This window comes from Mustela nigripes, chromosome 14 (assembly GCF_022355385.1).
Source record: "Mustela nigripes isolate SB6536 chromosome 14, MUSNIG.SB6536, whole genome shotgun sequence".
In the NCBI taxonomy this organism is placed as follows: domain Eukaryota; kingdom Metazoa; phylum Chordata; class Mammalia; order Carnivora; family Mustelidae; genus Mustela; species Mustela nigripes.
Window position 1 is genome coordinate 84115270 of NC_081570.1, and position 17299 is coordinate 84132568.

Sequence of the window (17299 nt, forward strand, 5' to 3'; positions counted from 1 at the left end):
TGTGGGCAGCTTGAACTGCATTTCACCACAAAATTGTGGGAGGCATGACGGAACCCACATCTCAAAGTCAGCCCACTTACAGGGCAAGAGATCTGGATAGTTATCTATCAATTCCTATCAGTCAATGGTAGAAGGTTGCCTCTAGATGTTATCAATGTCTAGTGCTTCTGATTTGCCATAAACGCTGCAAAAAGAGAGAAAGTCTTTGAACAAAGGGATGTATATGCTGGAAGTTGGATGTATTGCTGATGTGACTAGGAATTATAAGACCCAAGGGTATAGACAGGACAGGTCTACTACACCTAAACTAGAAGAGAGCATTTCTACAACTTGAAAAACATATAGACAATACATTCCTATTGGGGAAATTTTAGAAGCAGTTTCCTTAAAATTAGAAATAAGACAAAAATATGTACTATCACTGATGCAAGTCCGTATTACATTGGCAGACCTCACTATGCAATAAAAACTGGATAAAGAGATAAGTGACACAAGGACTAGGAAGGAAAAGATAAGATCGCCATTATTTGCAGGTGATATATATATATTTCTACATAGTAAATGCTGGTAAAGCCATAGACAAACTATGGAATAATATTAAGAGTTCAGCATGATTTCTGAACCTTAATCAGTATATGAAAGCATACCTTTCTTACATACCTATAATAACCACATAGGAAATGTAATAGAAATAAAGATTATGTACTCACTAGCAATAAAAACTGTAAACTAATAATAACATTATAAATTAAGTTACAAAATTTTAGTAATATAAAAAGATCTAAGTAACTTGAAAGTTAACATTTGTCACAAATGTTAAGATCCAATACTGTAAAGATGTCAGTTCATTCAAATTAATTCATAAATTCAGTGCCATTCTGATAGAAATTCAAAGAATAATTCTGAGGGAACTTGACAAAATCATTCTAAAATTCACACAAAGTAAGGAAGTTCTGAAAGAAATGTGGAAAAGGAACTTACCATATATCAAGATATGTTACAAAATACAGGCATTAAAACTATTTTTGGCACAGGCCTAAGTAGGTAGATCAGTAGAAGAGAATGGAGAACCCGCAAAGAGACACAACTCTTCCAAAATCTGCTATAAGATAAATAAGACATTTCAAATTAATTAAGAATAGACTATATTCCATTAAAAGCATGGACTCAATTGGCTTTTTGTAGGAAAAAAAAAAACAGTGAAATCACAACATTACCTCACACTGTACAGAGAAATAACTTCCAGTTGGATTAAAATCTAAATATAAGAATCTTTTTATTATGTTCAGTTAGCCAAAGAAACTTTTACATAATGGAAAAGAATATGAGATTGTAGGAAATAGGAAGCTTTCCTTAACTAGAGTAGCAAAAGCTAAATTATAAAAGAAGTATTGGTTAAATCTGACATACAAATTATTTTTGTGTGTGTGGAAGATAGTTACTATAATATAAAGAACAGAAGGGGAAAGTGTCCCAACTCATTTAACAAAAATGTAAGCCAGATAACTAATACATAGACAGATTAGACATAGGTGGTGATAAAGGTGATATTGATAGACGGATAGATAGATAGAGAGATAGATGATATTTCTTTAATAATTCTGATTAGAAGTCAGTTAACCCCTTTCTCTATATCTTTCCCACATCTAATAGACTTAAATTACATATACCATCCAAAATAAAACCACTTCTGAAATTGTGCACTCAGGCTCAAGCAACATAATCCAGAAGCTCACTGTTACATTTCTTGTACTTACGTTTACATTGAACAAACAGGATTTGCTTTTCTAGAGATGGTGGATAAATCAGGCCATGTCTCAAGACTCCTTTGTGCGCTGTGAGCAGGCAGTCCTCTGATTCATAAGCAGTCACCTAATAATATTGTTGTGTTTTCAAAACATTGTGCAATTCCCTATTCTCAAGGGATCTCTACTTTCAGTCAAGATGGAGGAACAGGGACCAGATTTTGAATTTTTGAATTTTGAATTTTGAATTTCTGGGAGACCGAGCTTGAAGGGGGAACTGAGGCAGAATTCTGTTGATTCCCTGAGCTGAGGAGGCAGAGGTGAAGCCTGGAAACACTAAGGCAGCTGGAGCAGTGGGGCAGAATGACAGAAAAGTGAGAACTGCACAGGTGAAGAATACAGGAAGTCTACAGAAAGTCCCACAGAATTCTGTAGGACTAGAGATCAATGTGAGGAAACTACCCAAGGATGGAGACAGAATCATCTGAAAGGAATAGAGTCCAATGCCCAGTTCTCACACTGCCTTGTCCCCAACCCAGTTTCAGCTAACTGTTCTCTCGTCTTTACTAATAACCCTACTCCTTCCGTAAGGCCAACTTAAACCTTTCTACTCTCTAGCCACCACCTGTTCCTTCCTGGGCTTGCTTACTCCATATGCTGACTGCATAGGGGTTAAAAAGGAGTAAGAAAACTTCAGCAAATCACTACAATTGCTGCCACCAAAACCAGGTAAGTTTTATCTCAATCCTAGCACAAAAGAGATGCTATGATAAAGGGACACACACACACAAAAGCACTTGGAAATTAAAAACATGACAACCAAAATTTTTAAATTCCATGGAATGGTAAAAGACACCTTCAAAAAAGTAAGACTAAGAAATATACCTTGTCCTGCATGATTTCTCTGAAAGCTCGTGAAGGATGTCATCCAGGAAAACAAAGCAATATTCCACAAAGAGGAAACTATGGGATCCAGGAAACAAGAGTCTAAAGCAGGAGAACAGAAAAAGAAGTAAAAAGGGACATCTTTGCAATAGACAAAACCTGTCCGGAATAGAGGATAAATGAAAGGTCTGGAGGACACTCTCCAGAAAGAAAAAGCCATATGTATACACACACAGACACACACACACACACACACACACACACACACACACACACACAGAGATTAGTTGTATGGAAACCCATATGAACTTATTGGTGTTATTGGGAAAAATTAGTGACACACACTTAAAGTAAAGGAAGTGAAAAAGAATTATTTGTTTGGGGAATGTGGAAGATAGAGAAGATTGCGCTAGAAGGGAAACAGTCATGATATGCTCCTTGGCTTCACAATGAATAATATCCATAATGACATGAGGTGGGCACTGCCTATTGACTTAAATAAATGTTGTGATTTAATTATTTTTAAAAGGTTGGAGAGGAGAATCAATGGGGATAGAAGAACGAATATAAAATCAAGTTAATGATATAAGTTAGGCCAAGTAATAGCAACAGAAGTGTACTATATAAAGATACTAGGGGGAAAAACCGGAAAGATTTGAAAAATGATTGTTCCTGAAGAGAAGAACTGAAGGATAAAGTGGAGAAAGCCTTTTCACACTGACTTTTTCAATTTTACCTCAATCAAATTGAAGATTTATTTTAAAATATGCTTATAAGCCTTTTTGTTGTAAGCCACCTCATATTCTTTTGTGAATCACATGAGTGGAAAATATAAATAAGTTAATAAATAAATAAAGGCTCTGTGTGCATTCGTTTATCCACCATCACTCACTGATTTCCTAGATTTAATTGTCCTTGAGCCAAAATGTATAGAAATGTAATTCGATAATGCTTCCTCAGAGGAGTTTTCAAAAGCTTTTTATTAATCTGACCCAGTATCAAGCATTTCAAGGCAGATGCTGTCCAAACTGTGTAAATGTCCAGGCCTGTCTCTGCTGTGGCTTCTCATTTTTTAATCAAAACGGTCTTAGTTATCTTCATGAGAGTCGGATGTGTTTTCTCTCAAACAAAAGACAGATACTCTCCTTCATACTGACAGCAGGGACTCTTTCTACTAGACGAAGCATTTTTAGGAATTGCTGTAGGTATTGACTAAGTGTGCAGCCTGCCCTCTTTGGTACCAGCTTCTGCTTCGGCTTTTCAAGAAGTTTCGCTAATTGTGGCAACTGCCCTCCCCAGGGTGCTGCTGATTAGCGGCTGTGCACTAGTGTCATTGCTGCTGCAGAGTGTCTCCTCTTGGCCAGCTCAGCTGACACTTCGTGTTTGACCACAGTCTTAGAAAATGCCTCTTTTCTGGAAATTTGATGGCACCATGCTGGCATGCAGAACCTTGCTGACCCTAATTAAGGACAAACCCAAAGTTGAAATGTGAAGTGTATTGGGAAGCCAATAGGCCTAAGTTCAAATGTCTGATTACCCTCTGAGCTATTCTGATCTTGAATTCAGCATGTAACATTACTTAACTCAAAAAACACATGTTTCTTTCTCTTTCTATGAATGATTACTGACCTCCCTCTCTCTATCAGCTGCCTGGCTCTCTTCCAGAGCTCTGGGCCACTCTGTCTAGTGTTTGTCATGTCACCCTTTAAATGCAACCACAGTGACTCAGCTATATGTCTCTAACTTATCATTTTCCCCTTCATTTTTTCCTAATCTTAGTAAAAGTACCATTATTTATGTGATCCTCATTCTAGTTCCAATGCACCTGCTTCTCCATACTGGCTAACAGAATCATCTATGGAAGCTTTATAAAATGCAGATGCTCAGGACCCTCCTAGGCCTATGAAATCGGAATTTCCAGGGATGAGGTTAACTAGGTATAATTTTTAAAAGCACCACAGTAATTATGCTAGGGAAATAAGTTTGAGAACCATGCTATGTCTCCTCGTCCCCCATTCACTGTCTACATTCTGACCTCATTCCCTTTTGCCTGGATGATTGCTGTAGTTTGCAACTGCCTTTCATGTATCCTGTTTCAAAACTTTTCATATGCTGTCTTCTTCTTTTTTTTTTTTTAATTTGACAAATATTGATAGGAGGCTTTGCTTGACAAGGGGTTTTCCTCCACCCTGGTGCTAGAATCATTTTTTTAAAACACAGGTATTGTGATGTTTTGGTGCTTAAAATCCTGTAATAGTTCTTTTTCCCCCTCAGATGAAACTCCAGCCTTTAAAGATTTAAAGATTTAAAGATCACTGATGCTGTCCCATCTTTTTTTTTTTTTTTTTTTTTTTTTTTTTTTTTAACCAATTCAAGTCCTTTCAATATCTTGGCCATGGTATTTGCTGGTTTCTAAATAGTCAGAAATCTAATGGAATCATCTAGTATAATATTTAAGAGCTCATGCATGGAATCACTTAGATCTGGTTTTAGTATACCGCTTTGGTACTTACAATCTACATGTCTGTAGCAAGACGCCTAACTTTGTAAGTCTCAGTACTCTTCTCTACAAAATAGATGTAATAATGACTACCTTATATGGATATCAGGATGAATAAATTAAATAATTTATCTAAAGTTCATAGCACAAAATAAGTACCCAGTTTTGGTGACTGTTACTGGTGGCTATTATTTACACATGATATTTGCTGCTTAGAAGGCTATTCCTTTGCTCTCTTTCACCTGAATTATCCCCTACTTGATATTTAAGCTTCAGCTAGTCATACTTTTCTCCAGGAAGCCTTCCCTTACAATCACTTTTCACAAGAACCCTAATCTTTCTTTGATCTCAGGGGTCACCCAACTATGGCCTACAGATCAAATCTGACCTATTACATATTTTGTATAGTCCCTGAGCAGAGGATGTTTTTATATCTTTAAATGGTTTTTTAAAAAAATCAAAAGAGTTGGGGCGCCTGGGTGGCTCAGTGGCTTACGCCTCTGCCTTCGGCTCAGGTCATGATCTCAGGGTCCTGAGATTGAGCCTCACATCGGGCTCTCCACTCAGTGGGAAGCCTGCTTCCCCATCTCTCTCTCCGCCTGCCTCTCTGCCTACTTGTGATCTCTGTCTGTCAAATGAATAAATAAAATCTTAAAAAAAAAAATCAAAAGAGGATGCATGGAAATCATACAAAATTTAAATCTCAGCATCCATAAAGTTTCAAGGGAACATGGCCATGCCCATTTGTTTACAAATGGTCTACGGCTACTTGAGCACTTGCAGCAGAAATGATGTGACCCACAGAGCCAAAAATATTAGCTCTCTGACTCTTTTCAGAAAAGAGTTTGCCAATCTCTGCTCTACCTTATCCTAGCAGCGACCGTCCTGTATAGTCTGCTCACTTGTCTTACCACACCAATGACCCCCTTTAGGTCAGAAACACTGTTTGATCCTTCCTCCAGCACTTCGCACGCTGCCCATGTGGTCTCAGAGAGTAAGCTCTCAATTTATCCTTATTGAGAAAATGAAAGAATTATCTTCCTAAAGGTGGATCTTTTTTCCCCCTTTGTCAAACACGGCAACAATGTATAACTAAATATTTTGTATGAATTCAGAGTAATCACGAGTTCCAAATTTCATTTAGGTATTACATTTGTGTCAGTCAATTTTTTTAACCCCTAACATATATTATTTCATAAAGCAAAGCCCTAAGAAATAAATCGTATTATTGTTCCTTTTTGATCTATAGAAGAAACCAAGGTCACAAAGAGCTCAAGTAATTTGATTAAGTTCCCAGGATTAGGAACTAACAAAGCTGAACAATCCCACTCAGAGCCCTCTCGATCACTTTGTTATAAAGTTATAGTGAAAATGAGGAGGAGCTGAGATAAGATGAGGTGATTGTTTTAATAAGGACTATTTTCAACAACAGTTTTCTAAAATAAGTTCAAAATAAAATGTGAAAATGTACCATCCTTTGTGATAAAATACAGAAGAGTACATGTTAGATCATGGTAGATGCTTGAATCTTAATGATGTGTTCTTGTTATCACTTTTGTCAGCCAAATGCTGAAAAACATTCAAAGAGCCTTATTACTTCTCTATTATAATGTATCTTAAAGCTAGTCTGTTGGTTTTGCTTAATGTTGAAAGTGAATAGCAACAATACATGACAAATGCAACCATTTAGAAATAGGATTCTGTCAGCTCCCAGAACACATCTCACATCTTTGATGAAATATAAAGAATCATTATTCAATGGAAACTGTCAAAAGTCATGTCAAAATTAATAAGTGATCATTTAAGTGTTATAGTAGGGGAAAATTCAGTTGCATTCAAACATATTGAAAGTATTTGCTTAGACATTGATAAAATATGACAAAAATAAGATCTTTAAAAATAGACAGATTAGGGGCACCTGGGTGGCTCGGTGGGTTGAAGCTTCTACCTTCGGCTCAGATCATGATCACAGGGTCCTGGGATCGAGCCCCGCATTGGTTTCTCTGTTCAGTGGGGAGCCTGTTTCCACCTCTCTCTCTGCTTTTCTTCTCTGCCTGCTTGTGATCTCTGTCTGTCCAATAAGTAGATAAAATCTTAAAAAAAATAGATTATGTTAATATAATTTCAGCTGTTGATAATGTATCTCAAGTTGCTTTATATTTATTAAATAATTCCACTGTTGTTTTACCTGGAATTCTGATTATTTAAGCCTTTTTTCATATCAATATCATTATTACTGCTTTTGCATAACATAGGTCTCTCTACACACAAAGAATGATTTTGCTATCCTCAACTGTTTATAACTAATAGTAAGATAAAATAAAAATTGTAGTGATCATCAAGTGCTTAAAGCAATAAAAATTTTCTCAGAAGACTTAAATTTTTCTATATGTTAAGTAGAATTTATTAAATAGAAATGATAAGTTTAATTTTTCATTAGAAAATAATAGCCAGTGTTGGATCTTTATTTTAAAAAAGTAAAAAATTCATAGCAATGTTATAGATGTAAACCCAAAGATAACAATAATTATATTAAATGAAAATGGACTATGCACTGAAAGTAAAAGACAAAGATTTTCAGAGTGAACTAAAAAAAAAAAAAGAAAAAGAGAGAGAGAGACCAAACTCCATGCTGACTTAAAACAGGCTATTCAATATGAAGACACAGGGGTGCCTGGGTAGCCTGGTTCATTAAGTGTCCATTTATTGATTTTGGGTGGGGTCATGATCTCAGGGTCTTGAGATCAAGCCCTATGGGGGATTCCATGCCCAATGTAGAGTCTCCTTGAGATTTTCTCTCTCTCTTCCTTTCCTGATGCCCCCCAAAATAAATAAATAAAGAAATAAATAAAATCTTTTTAAAAATAAAATAAATAATTTTAAAAACACATATAAGTAAAAGTAAAAAAAAAAAAAGAAAAAGAAAAAGATATACCATGCTAGTGATAAGCATAAGAAATCTGGAGTGTCTTTATTAATGCCAAAGTAAATTTCAAAACAACAACTGCTCTGATACCAAAACTAAAAATAACCAGAGAGAAAGAATAGCAGACCAATATACTGCTTGAACAACAACAACAAAACTTTTTAAAAAGGTAGCAGTCACATTCAGCAATAAATTATAATAAATCTTGACCAAGTGGAATTTATCCCAGAAATAGCCTTTATCCCAAGTTTTGTTTAATTAACACTTAAACACCAATCATAATTTACCATTTTAACAAATAAAGAGAAAATTTTTAGAATCATCTCAATAGATGTAGAAAATCATTTAACCAAATTTTATATCCATTGATGACAAGCTCTTGGGGAAAAAAAGGAATAAGAGGGGCAACTGGGTGGCTCAGTGAGTTAAGCATCCCCTTGCTTTCAGCAAGGGTCATGACCTCAGGATTGTGAGATGGAGCCCCACATCGGGCTTCCCACTCAGCTTGGAGTCTACTTGAAATTCCCTCTACCCCTCTCTCTCTGTCCCTCTATCTAAAATAAATAAATAAATCTTTTAAAATAAGAGGAATAGAAGGAAGTCTCTTCAATTGGAATTAGGGTTTTATTTAAAATCTTTCTAACACCATAATTAATAGTGAAACACTAGATGCTTTCCCTCTAATACTAGGAACAACTTTTTTTATAAGAATACAAAAAAAGAAGCACACAGATTATTTTCTAAAGTACATGCACCATTTTACAAGCCCACCAGCAATATGTGAGGGCTCTTATTTTACCACATCCTTATCTACTGGTTTTCTCTGTGAAAGATATTGTATATTTTCTTTTTTTTTTTTAATTTTTTATTTTTTATAAACATATATTTTTTATAAACATATATTTTTATCCCCAGGTCTGTGAATCACCAGGTTTACACACTTCACAGCACTCACCAAATCACATACCCTCCCCCATGTCCATAATCCCACCCCCTTCTCCCCAACCCCCTCCCCCCGGCAACCCTCAGTTTGTTTTGTGAGATTAAGAGTCACTTATGGTTTGTCTCCCTCCCAATCCCATCTTGTTTCATTTATTCTTCTTCTACCCACTTAAGCCTCCATGTTGCATCACCACTTCCTCATATCAGGGAGATCATATGATAGTTGTCTTTCTCTGCTTGACTTATTTCGCTAAGCATGATACGCTCTAGTTCCATCCACGTTGTTGCAAATGGCAAGATTTCATTTCTTTTGATGGCTGCATAGTATTCCATTGTGTATATATACCACATCTTCTTGATCCATTCATCTGTTGATGGACATCTAGGTTCTTTCCATAGTTTGGCTATTGTGGACATTGCTGCTATAAACATTCGGGTGCATGTGTCCCTTTGGATCACTACATTTGTATCTTTAGGGTAAATACCCAATAGTGCAATTGCTGGGTCATAGGGCAGTTCTATTTTCAACATTTTGAGGAACCTCCATGCTGTTTTCCAGAGTGGCTGCACCAGCTTGCATTCCCACCAACAGTGTAGGAGGGTTCCCCTTTCTCCGCATCCTCGCCAGCATCTGTCATTTCCTGACTTGTTGATTTTAGCCATTCTGACTGGTGTGAGGTGATATCTCATTGTGGTTTTGATTTGTATTTCCCTGATGCCGAGTGATATGGAGCACTTTTTCATGTGTCTGTTCGCCATCTGGATGTCTTCTTTGCAGAAATGTCTGTTCATGTCTTCTGCCCATTTCTTGATTGGATTATTTGTTCTTTGGGTGTTGAGTTTGCTAAGTTCTTTATAGATTCTGGACACTAGTCCTTTATCTGATATGTCGTTTGCAAATATCTTCTCCCATTCTGTCAGTTGTCTTTTGATTTTGTTAACTGTTTCCTTTGCTGTGCAAAAGCTTTTGATCTTGATGAAATCCCAGTAGTTCATTTTTTCCCTTGCTTCCCTTGCCTTTTGCGTTGTTCCTAGGAAGATGTTGCTGCGGCAGAGGTCGAAGAGGTTGCTGCCCGTGTTCTCCTCAAGGATTTTGATGGATTCCTTTCGTACATTGAGGTCCTTCATCCATTTTGAGTCTATTTTTGTGTGTGGTGTAAGGAAATGGTCCAATTTCATTTTTCTGCATGTGGCTGTCCAATTTTCCCAGCACCATTTATTGAAAAGGCTGTCTTTTTTCCATTGGACATTCTTTCCTGCTTTGTCGAAGATTAGTTGACCATAGATTTGAGGGTCTATTTCTGGGCTCTCTATTCTGTTCCATTGATCTATGTGTCTGTTTTTGTGCCAGTACCATGCTGTCTTGATGATGACAGCTTTGTAATAGAGCTTGAAGTCCGGAATTGTGATGCCACCAACGTTGGCTTTCTTTTTCAATATCCCTTTGGCTATTCGAGGTCTTTTCTGGTTCCATATAAATTTTAGAATTATTTGTTCCATTTCTTTGAAAAAGATGGATGGTACTTTGATAGGAATTGCATTAAATGTGTAGATTGCTTTAGGTAGCATAGACATTTTCACAATATTTATTCTTCCAATCCAGGAGCATGGAACATTTTTCCATTTCTTTGTGTCTTCCTCAATTTCTTTCATGAGTACTTTATAGTTTTCTGAGTATAGATTCTGTGTCTCTTTGGTTAGGTTTATTCCTAGGTATCTTATGGTTTTGGATGCAATTGTAAATGGGATTGACTCCTTAATATCTCTTTCTTCTGTCTTTCATAAATATATCCACAAGTATACAATAGGTATATTTTCATAAATATTTCTATAAATATAAAAAAGAAGCATACAAATTGGAAAAGAAGGGATAGAAATCTCTTATTCTTTATCCAGATGACAAAAAATATACTGAAACTCCTAAAAAGTCTGTGAAAAATCCAGTAGAACTAAGAAGTAAGCTTGTATTGTCACAGGATTCTAGGCCTCATATACAAAATGCAATTACATTTTTATACTAGTAATGAAAAACTAGAATTTGAAATTTTTAAAATTTCAAATTTATACCATTTATAATATAAAAGAATAAATGAAACAAGATGGGATTGGGAGGGAGACAAACCATAAGTGACTCTTAATCTCACAAAACAAACTGAGGGTTGCTGGGGGGAGGGGGGTTGGAAGAAGGGGGGTGGGGTTATGGACATTGGGGAGGGTATGTGCTTTGATGAGTGCTGTGAAGTGTGTAAACCTGGAGATTCACAGACCTGTACCCCTGGGGATAAAAATATATGTTTATAAAAAATAAAAAATTTAAAAAAATTTCAAATTTATACCATTTATAATATCATTAGAAAACATGAGTATTTTCTGGATAATAATATATCCAACATCTGCACAATGACAACTGTAAATCATGGCTGAGAAAAGACTGCAATAAATGAAGAGATATATTCATGGATTGGAAGAGTCAATACTTTAATTTAAAAAAAAAATTTTTTTTTTAAGTAGACTCCATACGCAGGGTGGACTCAACACAGGTTTTGAACTCAATCAAGACCTCAGCTGAGATCAAGAGTCAGACACTTAACTGACTGAGCCACCCAGGCATCCTGGAAAAGTCAGTATTTTAAAATATCAAATCTACCCAAGATGATGAAGAGATTTAGGACAGTCTTGATCAAAAACCCAGCCAGACTTTTTATAGCAATTGGCAAGTTGATTCTAAAATTAATATTGGAATTGGAAGAAGCTAGATAGACAAAACAATTTTTAAAAAATAGAAAAAAATTGGAGGAGTTATACCACCTTATTTCAAGATTCGCTTCATAACTACAACCATGAAGACAACACAATGTTGGTGTGAGGTTAGATATATAAATCAATGGAATTAAATCAAGGGTTTAGAAGTAGATCTGCAAATGTATGGCCAATTAATTTTTGAAGTTGAGAAGGTAATTCTGTGGGTAATGGATAATGCTTTCAATAAATGGGCCTGGAAAAATTACATATCTCTTATATGTAAGAAAAATGAATCTGATTTTGATGAACTTTATCTTCCTCTACATGCAAAAAGTAATTTAATAATATTCATAAAAGCCAAAAGTTTAAAGCACATAGAAGAAAATGTAGGAGAAAACCTTCATGATTTAGGGACATACTAAGATTTCTCAGCTAAAACAAATGAACACAACTTTTAATAAATGACAAATTGGCCTTTTTTTTTTTTTTTTGGAAGAGAGTATCCGCGGAAGGAAACAGAATCTTAAGCAGGATTCACATACAACATAGAGCCCAATGAGGGGCTTGATCTTATGACCTTGTGATCATAACCTGAGTCAGAATCAGAGTTAGACGTTTTAACAGATTGAGCCATGCAGCATCCCCAAAAGTGATAAATTGGTCTTAATCAAATTGAAAACCTTTTATTCTTCAAAAGACATGAGAAAATGAGAAAGCAAGGCACAAATTGGGAAACAGTATTTATAATACATGTATCTGATGAAAGACTTGCATCCAAACTATATAAATAAGATGGCAGATGATGATAGAAGATAGGTAGATGGGTGAGTAGGTAGGTAGGTATATAGATAGACAGACACTAGATATAGGTATAGTTATAAACTCTTAGAACTCTGTAAGAAACAAACAACTAAATTTGTTTAAGTAGCAGAAATTTGAATGGAAACTCAGAAAAGAAGATTTAAGAATGGTCAGTGAGAATAGGTAAAGACGTTCAACATCCTTCATCATCAGAGAAATGCAAATTAAAACTGTAACAAAATAACTTACATATTCATAAATGACTGATGAAACCAAGTGTTAGCAATAATTTTGAGCAGTTGGAGCTCTCTGTATTAGTGACAGGAATATAAAACTGTATAACCAGTTTGCTCCATTTAGCAACTGTCTGATAATAAAGTTTGACCCAGAAAGTCCACTGTTAAATTCTCCACCCCCCACAAATAAAAAAACATGTGTACACATAAAAATTTGTACAGGAATGTTGATGGTAACTTTATTCAAATGTCAAAAATTAAAAATAACTCAGCTATACATTAGTAAGTATATTGTTAAATGAATCATATTTTTATAATGGTATACTACTCAGGAATCAAAAAAAAGAATGAACTACTGATAAATACAAAAACATGATTGAATATGGACACAAATGAATATATACTGTCCAATTCATTTATGTGAAATTTAACTAATAGCGTATCTATTTTATAGTAACAGAAAGCAGGTTTCCAGGTGTTATATGGGAATCACTTGGATGAGGCTCAAGGGAACACTTATAGGAGGTAATTATACAGATGTGCAAATTTTTCAAAGCATATTGATATCTACACTTAAAAGAGTACATTTTGTCATATGTAAATTTTATCTCAAAAAATAAATACATTTAATTAAAAAAAAGTAAAAACAAAAAATAAAATAAAATATTACAGTAGATAAAATATTTCACTCATCTCTAAAAAACTAAAAATTTTTTATTATAGGTATAGATTTGTCAAATCAGCACATTGTACACCTGAAACTAATGTAACATTGTTTGTCAGCTATGCTTCAATAAAATAAATTGATAATAGGTTCTGGAAAAATAAATGCTTTTAAACATATTACCTGATACATGAAATGTGTAACTTTAAGCTAGCGCAATTTGACGATATTTTTAAAAATTAAAAGCGTATATTTTTAATGTCTTTAAAATATATATATATGTTTTCTGATTCAGAAATATAGACTGTATACTAGAGATACACACTTCCATTTTCAGTATGACATGTGTATAAGGTTTTCATTCCATAACTGTTCATAATAGTAAAAAAAAGAAATAACCCAAATCTCTGTCTATAGATTAGTTAGTAAAACAAATGAGAATATATTCATTCAATGGAATACTATCCAGCTATTAAAAAATGACAATGTCGGGGTGTCTGGGTGGCTCAGTGGGTTAAGCCTCTGCGTTCGGCTCAGGTCATGGTCCCAGGGTCCTGGGATCAAGGCCTGCAACGGGCTCTCTGCTCAGCGGGGAGCCTGCTTCTCCCCTCTCTCTCTGCCTACCTCTCTGCCTACTTGTGAGCTCTCTCTCTGTCAAATAAATAAATAAAATATTTTTTTAAATGACAATGTCCTTTATATATTGAAGTGGAATAATCTGTAAGATATACTGTTGAAAAACATAAGGTGCAGATCAATTTTTATAGTATACTTTTTTTATAAGATTTTATTTAATAATATTAATAATAATATTAATAGTATTTAATATTACCTGAGACTAAGGCAGAGGCTTAACACACTGAGTCATCCAGATGTCCCTATAGTATACTATTTTTTGGCTCATTATGTATTTGCTGTATGTGCTTAAAGTTCTAAGGGAGGATATACAGAAAATCTGCCAAACCGAATATTCTAAATGGAAAAACACTGTGATTGGGGGTCAGAAGTTAAAGGAGAATTTTTAATGAGTACAATTCTAAACTTTCTGACTTTAAACCATTTAAAAAATAAATAGCATTAAAAAGCAATGTAGGGGTGCCCAGCTGGCTCAGTCAGTAGAGCATGCAAATCTTGATATCAGGGTTGCAAGTTTGAGCTCACATTGGGTGTAGAGATTACCTAAAAATAAAAAAATCTTTAAAGAAAAAAAGACAATGTAAATTTTTAAAAATGAGAATGCCAGTGGCATAGGAATAAACAAAATAGACAAAGAAGTGGAGCATTTTTAAGCAACAGACTCATGATTTGATGTCAAAGTAAAGATGTCATCTAAATTATGATGACAGAATTGGCTATTTCATATATAGTGTTAGATAGTTGAAAAAAATAAGACTTGAATAATGTGAACAATGTTTTTAAGTCAAGTACCTCAAAAGTAAACTCATACTGGTTTCAGATAGTTTATTGGCTTACCCAACAAATGTTTAGGGGGATACTGAGTTCATGTGTGTCTTAACGCCATGCCACAAATACACACAATATTATCAGGATCTGGTACTCTTACTCTCTTAGTTTTGTTCTGCTTTTTTTCTGTGTGCTGACTTCATTGTTAGATAAGGTCTTTGCCTAAGTTACAGCAGCTCTAAACATCATATTTCTCTCTCCACATCCAGTGAATAGTCTTATAATTTAAAATGAATTGCATTTCATCTATCAATTATAATTCATGATATTAAAAGACTAAAAGGAAAAATATATAATTTTTACAATTGAGGCTAAAAAGACATTTGCTAAAAGGCAAGCTATAGTTTTCCAAGAAGCATTAGCAAATTAGTATTAGAAGAGGACTATCCTGGGGCATGTACATGGCTCAGTTGGTTGAGCATCTGACTCTTGATTTTGGCTCAGGTCATGATCTTGGGGTGAAAGATCAAGCCCTGTGTCAGGCTCCACACTTAGTGGGGAGTCTGTTTGAGATTCTCTCTCGCCCTCTCTCTCTGTCCCTCCCCTCCCATGCTTTCTCTCCCTCCCTCCCTCTAAAAATAAATAATAAATATATAAATGCATAAAAAAGTAATAATATTTTTTTAAAAAGAAGAGAATTATATTTAACTTGGTAAATTATTTATACCAAAATCTACAACAAACTTTGTACCTAATAGAAAAAGTTTTAATGCATACCTTCTAAGATGAGGAACAATACTAACACTGCTACTATTTAACATGCTATTGGAAATCCTGGCAAATAATATAAAGAAAGAAAAATAAATATTATAAGCATTTGAAGGTAAGACATAAAACTGACATAATTTGCAGATAATGTGGACTCTTACTTAAGAGAGATTTGGTTCTCTACACCAACAATAGCCAATAGAAATTAACTTTAAGAAGATAATGAAATAGCAACAATAACAATAAATTGCCTAGGAATATCCTTAAAAAGAATACATAAGATCTCTGTGGACAAAACCTCAAAGTTCTGAATAATGTAGAAGATGATTTACATAAAGGGAGAAATGTTCCCTGCTCTTGGATGATGTGTCTCAATATCATAAAAAGTATCATCAACCTAAATGTTCAAGAGAACCATAAACTGAACTTGTTGTATTTTTTTAAGGAATAATTACTCTAAAATTTATTTTAAAGGAAGAAATGATCAACAAATAGTTAATTCAATCTTTAAAAACAAGAGAGGGGCTTTAGCCTGCCTTAGCTTGTGGAGGAACATGGCTGATGGGCTCCCACAGCGGCAGGATGTGATGAACTGGCTTGAAGATGGGTTTTAAAATGCCATCAGAGTGTTGCAGCACTGTGCCCCTCCTGCTTTACGAATATTCAGACAGCAATTAACAAAGATCAGCCAGCCAATCTTACAAAAGAATACATCAGGTTTTTTGCAGCAGAGATTGCATGAACAGCAAAAGACATTGATTTTTTTTTTAACCTGGTATTTTTTTTAATTTATTTTTTATTTTCAGCATAGCAGTATTCATTATTTTTGCACCACACCCAGTGCTCCATGCAATCCGTGCCCTCTATAATACCCACCACCTGGTATCCCAACCTCCCACCCCCCCCTTCAAAACCCTCAGACTGTTTTTCAGAGTCCATAGTCTCTCATGGTTTACCTCCCCTTCCAATTTCCCCCAACTCCCTTCTCCTCTCTAACTCCCCATGTCCTCCATGCTATTTGTTATGCTCCACAAATAAGTGAAACCATATGATAATTGACTCTCTCTGCTTGACTTATTTCACTCAGCATAATCTCTTCCAGTCCCGTCCATGTTGCTACGCTAAACTGTGGAAAGAACCAAGATGCCCTTCAACGGACGAATGGATAGGGAAGATGTGGTCCATATACACTATGGAGTATTATGCCTCCATCAGAAAGGACATTGATGTTTTGATAGATTCATTGCCCAGTGAAGAATCTACAGGTGCCTTACAAGCTGCTAGCTTGTATAAGCTGGAAGAAGAAAACCACAAAGCTGCTACATGTCTGAAGGATGTTGTTTATGGAGCAGACATGTTTCTAGAAAAGATACAGAATGCACTTGCTGATAATACACAGTCACAATTGAAGACAAGGGGTGGTAATCATAGCCAGTCTCTTCTAGACTCATAGTACCAATATGTATTGTGGCTGAAAAAAAGGACTATTTCAGTGCCATTAAGAATTCTGCATCAGCTTTAGATGTAACCCTTACCAACAGTTATAGAAACATTAAGCACTAAGACACATGCTCTCTTTTTAGCTGTTTTTAATAATCCTTCTATTTTCACTCTTGATAAATAAGCCTCTAAAACTGCAATTGAACTAACTTTAAGCCATCATTATACCATCTTTTTTTATTATCA

General features: G+C 35.1%; 1 pseudogene; it reads left to right on the forward strand.

Annotated features, from left to right (window-relative positions):
* The first annotated feature begins 16167 nt into the window (after positions 1-16167).
* Positions 16168-17066, forward strand: LOC132002210 (mediator of RNA polymerase II transcription subunit 21-like; annotated as a pseudogene).
* Positions 17067-17299: the final 233 nt, after the last annotated feature.